The 6,099-nt window shown below is 45.2% G+C and overlaps 1 pseudogene; it reads left to right on the top strand.

The window, feature by feature from the left end:
• Window positions 1-1,158: 1,158 nt before the first annotated feature.
• Window positions 1,159-4,676, top strand: LOC120836084 (annotated as a pseudogene).
• Window positions 4,677-6,099: the final 1,423 nt, after the last annotated feature.

The raw sequence follows: 6,099 nt of genomic DNA, 5'->3' as shown, positions 1-6,099 counted from the left end.
AGCTCGACAAGCATCTTGTCACCGTCCTGTAAATGCCTGTCACGCAGTGAACGCTCAAAGTGATATGAAAGGTACTGGGTGCCAGGTCAGGTGAATATGAAGGCTGAGGCAGAATTTAATTGCCAAAATCAGCGTCATGTGTCGGCCTTCTGCACTGAATTATTTGAGGCATTGCCTTGGAGCAAACACACTCTTTTGGTCTGCTCTTTACCGTGATGATGAATTCCTGTAACCTCTTCAAGAGGTCCAGGTACTATTTCCTGGTGACTGTTTGGCCCTTATGGAAAAATCTGTCAGGAGCACACCAGAGCAGTCCCAGACAACAATCATCATTTGCTTCCCTCAAGATAACTGCATCTTCACTTTTTTGTGGTGGTGATGAACCGACGTGCTTTCATCGTAATGGTACCCCCTGCACTCATGTATTGTGATCAGGCAATCAAAAAACTCATCAGGGTTGGCTACAGCGAAGCTGCAACATTCCTGTTGTAGATTTCTTTGGCATTCTTTTTGCACGAGCGTGAGCTATTGCAGGACCCAGCTGGCACCGACCTGCATTATGTGCAAATTATTGTTTGCATGAGGTGCGATCAAGAAGTTCCGACACTGAATTTCTAGCGTAAGAAGAGACGGCAGCACAGTAATGCGCATGCAGCAGTCGAAGGCGGGGACCTTCATGTCTCGTTACACCAATGGGCGTCGCTCTGTGAGCATTTGGAGCTGCGCTTCACGAGTTTTTGTGACCACGTGCAGGGGCACAATAGCGATTTCACCGTAGACTGCAAACCAGAGCGAGAGCGAACATCAATTCTGCGTCAAACTCGGCAAATATCAAACGGAGACCTTTCAAGTGGTTTAGCAGGCTTGTGTCAAAAGAGCAGTGAATTTGCAAAGTGTTTTAAGTGGCACTCGCGCTTCGGGAACGGCAGAGCATCGGTGGAAGACGAGTAGTGGTAAGGCGACCTTATCCGACCTCGCCTTGACTTCAGTGAAATTCTGCCATTGTTGAGGCACGAGCACCACTCAAAACACTGTGCACACCTCACTGGTTTTTGACATAAGCCTTCTAAATTACTTGGCAGTGACTATTTCAACATCCACTTTCAATTTTTTAATATTACTTTGAGATCCGTGACGCCACTTCCTGAAGACGTGACAATGGGCGCGTCACATCCGAAAGGGTAAACTTTCGAGCCAGTCCCCCACACCCACAAGCTGATCAAGACATTTCCACTGCCAACAAGGACCGAATCTATCCGTGAAAACGCTGACACAACACCAACGATGCCATCAGAAACTAAGCAGAATGAAACCAGAAAACTCTTGCCACGGCTGCTGCATTGAAAGGGGACGTTGAAATAATAGAGCCACTATTTTGACATTTTACAAAAGTGACGTCACAGACGTCGAAATGATTTTGGAGATTTGGACGGTGGACGTAAAAATAGTCACTGCCAAATACTTTCAGAGGTCTCTGTTTTAGATGTGCCAAGTTAGATTGATTGATTGATTGATTAGGGTTTTATGGTGCAAAAGCATTTTAGGCTATGATGCGCCAGATACAGACTATTGCAGAGAAGGTTTCAGAGGAGAAAGAGCTTTAGTAGCTGTGGTGGATTAAAACTATGTATATGACTTGTAAATAGTGATGGAGATGAAGTTGAATATACAATTACAGCCGGTGTAAAAGACCGATAGCTTTCAAAAAGTTAGACATAAAATTGATGTTTGCTTTCGCTTTGGTTTGCAGTCTATGAAGAGATCGCCAATATGCTCGTGCATGTGGTCAAACAAACTCGTGTAGCTTAGTTCCAAATGTTCAGAGCGACACTCTTTGGCATAACAGTGCAGAAAGGTTCCTGCCTTGGACTGCTGCATGCACATCACTGTGCTGTCCTCCTTTTACGCTAGAAAATCAGTCTCAGAATTTTTTGATCACACCTCATAATGTACCCGTGATTAATGTGAGACGCTTTGACCTAGCTGAGACTACAGGGATGTGTGCTTGCCTCTCTACACAGATTTTTGGCATTATTCTTTGTTTTATGTATTTCAGATCTTTCGGCAATTCGAAAGGTTTGGTGGTGACGCGCCAATCCAGACTGTGACAGTGGTGTGGCGCAGCTACAGATGGCCACTGTATTAGACGTGGCTGCAAAGAGGGTGTAGAAGGCCACCTGGGACATTCTGGAAAGGGTGGATACCTGCAGCACGGAGCATCAACATTGTGAGAGCACTTCTCACGTTGACTCAATACAGTAAAAGCTGGTTTATCCGGATCTCGTTAACTCGGAATTTCGGATAACTCGGACTCGCCACGCGGTCCCTACAATTCTATGTGTAGCTCAATGGCGTCATATGCTCGTTAACTCGGAAGTATTTTGCCGCGCACCGGTTAACTCGGACAATCCCCTAAGAGGGTTATCGCAATTTTCAGCTTTCAGCCGCACGATGCTGGGTGTCTGGAAGCCGTAAACACCCTCTCGTTGCGCCGCCACCGGCGGCAGGACAGCTGCGCGCCAAGTCACGAGAACTGCGATGGCGGCGATAGTGAACGAGCGAGTCGCTGCTAGGCGGCGCTAAATGCCACCCAATATGGACGTAGCAGCCGAACTATCTAGCGTTCACTGAAGCTGCGAGGACAGCGTGATGGAGAGGGCGGTTCGCACCACTTGCATCTGATTTGTGCTGCGTTTTGTTCGGGGGGTTGTAATCGCTTTGTTGGTGGGCGGTTTTCTGTGCCATCACGCCATCATGCTCTGCAGATCTCACGCTGCATGCTCTAACACGACGGCCTCATTGCAGCCGCTGGATCAAGGGATTATCCAATACGTTAAGGGCAAGTACCGAAGGCATGTACTGGAACGAATGCTGCTGTGCACGGAGGCAGGCCGAGAATACAATCTTAACCTGCTCAGCGCATTTCAGATTTTGGCTCATGTCTGGAACAACACGCCGGCCGAGGCGATAGCCAACTGCTTGAGGCACAGTGGGTTCATCCGCCCTGACGTTTGTGAGGCCATTCTTGATGCCACCTCGGAGGACAGCCAAGAAACTGCTGAAGAGGTGGATGACAGTTGTCTCGAGCGTGTCCTGCCCAGTGGTGTACAGCTTGCCGATTATATCGCTATAGATCGCGATGTTGCCATTGCTGGTCAGTTGAGTGACGATGAAATAATATCGGGAGTGCTCGGCGGGCACGACAAGCATGATTCCAATAATGCGTCCGATCAACCGTCACGACGTCGCACTGTCAAGGAAGCCGCAGAGGCCCTCGCCGTGTTAGAAGAATTTTGTGACGGGATCCCCGAAAGTCAGTACGCTCACAATCATTTAATGGGGTTGAAGAAAATTGTCCTTCGCCAACTTTCTGCGAAGAAGCAAACACGAATAACTGAGTTTTTCCAGAAATAAATGTATGCCCATGCAGAACACATTTTTTCCAGTGTTTTTATAGTCCATTCGATAATCCGGATTTCGGTTAACTCGGACATTTCTGCCGGTTCCTTGCGATCCGAATTAACGAGCTTTTACTGTAAACTAAGTATTCATCATTCCATTGCTTTTTATAATTAGTTGTTTTCTGCTTGTTTTCATTGCAGTGATGACCACCCTGGCCTTCTTGGTGACTCTGCCAAGAACTGTAAGGGAGCAGACGTCCTCATTCATCAAGGACGTGGTAATGGAAACTTGTGCAATGCTAGTCTAACAGCTACCTGTTTTTTTTCTACTGTGGATTTGTGGACCACGTGGTGCAATTCCAATTCCAACATTCAGTCTGATACTCAGAAAAAGCATGATACATCAAACATGCAAAGAAGTTTACTAAAGCGTAGTCGGTATTCAGCTCAGCTGTACGTTCTGTCCTGTCCTTTCTCCGTTTGTGTCGTGTTCAAGCTGACCCTTCACAAGACATCCCATGCATGTGTATAGGATGGCTGCTTTGCTATGCAGTCATCACTACCACATTGTTCAGCTGCAGCTTGTCATTTAAATTCTAAATTTTCGAATAAATATCCAACCCTCCAAAGACAGATTTCTATGACTGTAGGGAAATCAGTTGTCACACTCCCCAGTATTGTAATGCATGGCACCTTGCAGTTTGCCAGCAGCGATCTTGGGAAGGTTCAGTTTCTCAGTATAGAAGAGACAAACGGTACACCCATTATACATAGAGCTGAGCATACTTAGGTAGTCGAGGTAGATGATATGAGACTTATTTAAAAGTGGTACGGCTAGCTGCGGGCAAGCAATTGAAATTGTAATTGAACTATGCAAACAGGTCGACATGAATACGTTTTGGGACCAACAGATGTTTGCTTATCTGGTTTCAGGCACCATGGTTCTCCAAATACCCCTCCGTAATCTGGAGTGGAGGTCTAGATGATGTTGGCCTCTGTATGGTTCAAGTGGAGGACCAAGTCATCAAGGCTGACCACCCAGTGCATGCGATCCTGGTCGCATTCTGCCTGCACTGGGTGGCCGACATTTGCTACCAACCGGGAGCCAGAGGATTTTATGCTCTACTAGAGCACGTGCTGGTGCTGCAGGTCACTAAACCAACCACAATGGTCATAACGGCACTGTCGGCAATGAAGGAAACCTTGAGAAAAAATAAAATCTCTTTGCCTGAGGGACAGTGCACACAGACAACTAACATTGTCTGTTTAATTTAGGATGATATATGGTGGCAACATGTGATACCTCTATCCCATATCCCCTCGAAGCATATTCTGAAAGAGGGAAGAAATACTTAGTGGCAGAAACAAGTGGGAAATTCTCTTCCATAGAAGTAGCAGGTTTTCTCTTGCAGGTGAAAGTTGTAGGACATTTTCTATTGTGTAGCTGGAGCAATATTTCTCCAGCATTGGGATTAGCTGGCAATTTTCATCCTATGCAGGTGGAGCATGCTTGTCTCCTCTAGCAAAATTTTGTGATAAATTTGTTCATCAAAAGGGGGAGCAAATTTTTGCCCGGAAGAAAATAGGTGTTACATTTCTTCTTTTTGGAGAGGACTAAGTTTTTCTCCATTCACGAAAATGGGCAGCAAATTTCCTCCTTTTGTGGGGAGATGTAGGTGGGAATTTTCCTCCTTTCAGGGGGGAGGAAATTTCCTCCCCTTTGAAAGGTGGAAAATTCCCACTTCTATGTTAGGCATGGAGGAAATTTCCTCCGTGCATATAATAGGGGTGGGAATATTCCTCCACGTAAGGGAGAGAAAATTTTCTCCATGTCTATGATAGAGGTGGGAAATTTTCTCCTTTCATAAGGAAGAAAATGTCCTCCATGCCTAAGGTAGAGGTGGGAATTTTTCTCCTTTCAAGGGGGAGGAAATTTTCTCCATGTCTATGATAGAGGTGGGAATATTCCTCCTTTCAAGGGAGAGGAAAGTTTCTCCATGTCTATCGTAGAGGTGGGAATTTTGTTCCTTTCAAGAGGGAGAAAATTTCCTCCTGCCTAGGACAGAGGTGGGAATTTTCCTCCTTTCAAGGGGGAGGAAATTCCCTCCATTCCTCAGAGAGAGGTGGGTTTTAATTCTGGAGCGAAACCGAAACTTACCTCTATTTTGGATTTAATTTCTCAATATAGGTCTTAATTGCGAATTCTTTCATGACTCAAGATGTGTCTCACATCGTAATTATTTCCTTAGAAAAAATGTTCGCGGAAACTTTGTTTTGTGACATACTGTTCGATCCAGGCTGATATTTGTAGTTGTTGAAAAAATTAGTGCTGATATCTATGTGTTCTCGCTGCCTTTCTCTCGCTCAGATAATTGTCATGGGAAATAATGAAAATTATCCCAGCACAAGAATAAGTGAATAATTCAAACTTTTATAATATGTCCACGAAACGCATAATCTAATAAACGCTGCTCTTACTGCAACAACCCAAAGACGGAATCCGAGTCAGACAGCTGAAGTGTGTGTGTGATTTTATAGCACCGCGTGACGCGTAGTTCATGTTACATCCAGTATTTGACTGTTTGTCTATCTTGATAACGATGTCAGAGTTTTTCATATGCTAAAAAGAAAACAGAATTACACCTTTCTGGAAAGACTATTACGGTTCAATAGCGTATTCTCTTGATCTTGGCGTTCA

This window comes from Ixodes scapularis, unplaced genomic scaffold (genome assembly GCF_016920785.2).
Source record: "Ixodes scapularis isolate PalLabHiFi unplaced genomic scaffold, ASM1692078v2 PGA_scaffold2__306_contigs__length_199485367, whole genome shotgun sequence".
Classification (NCBI taxonomy): Eukaryota; Metazoa; Arthropoda; class Arachnida; order Ixodida; family Ixodidae; genus Ixodes; species Ixodes scapularis.
Note: the sequence above shows the minus strand (reverse complement) of the source record. Positions and strands in the feature narration are given on the sequence as shown.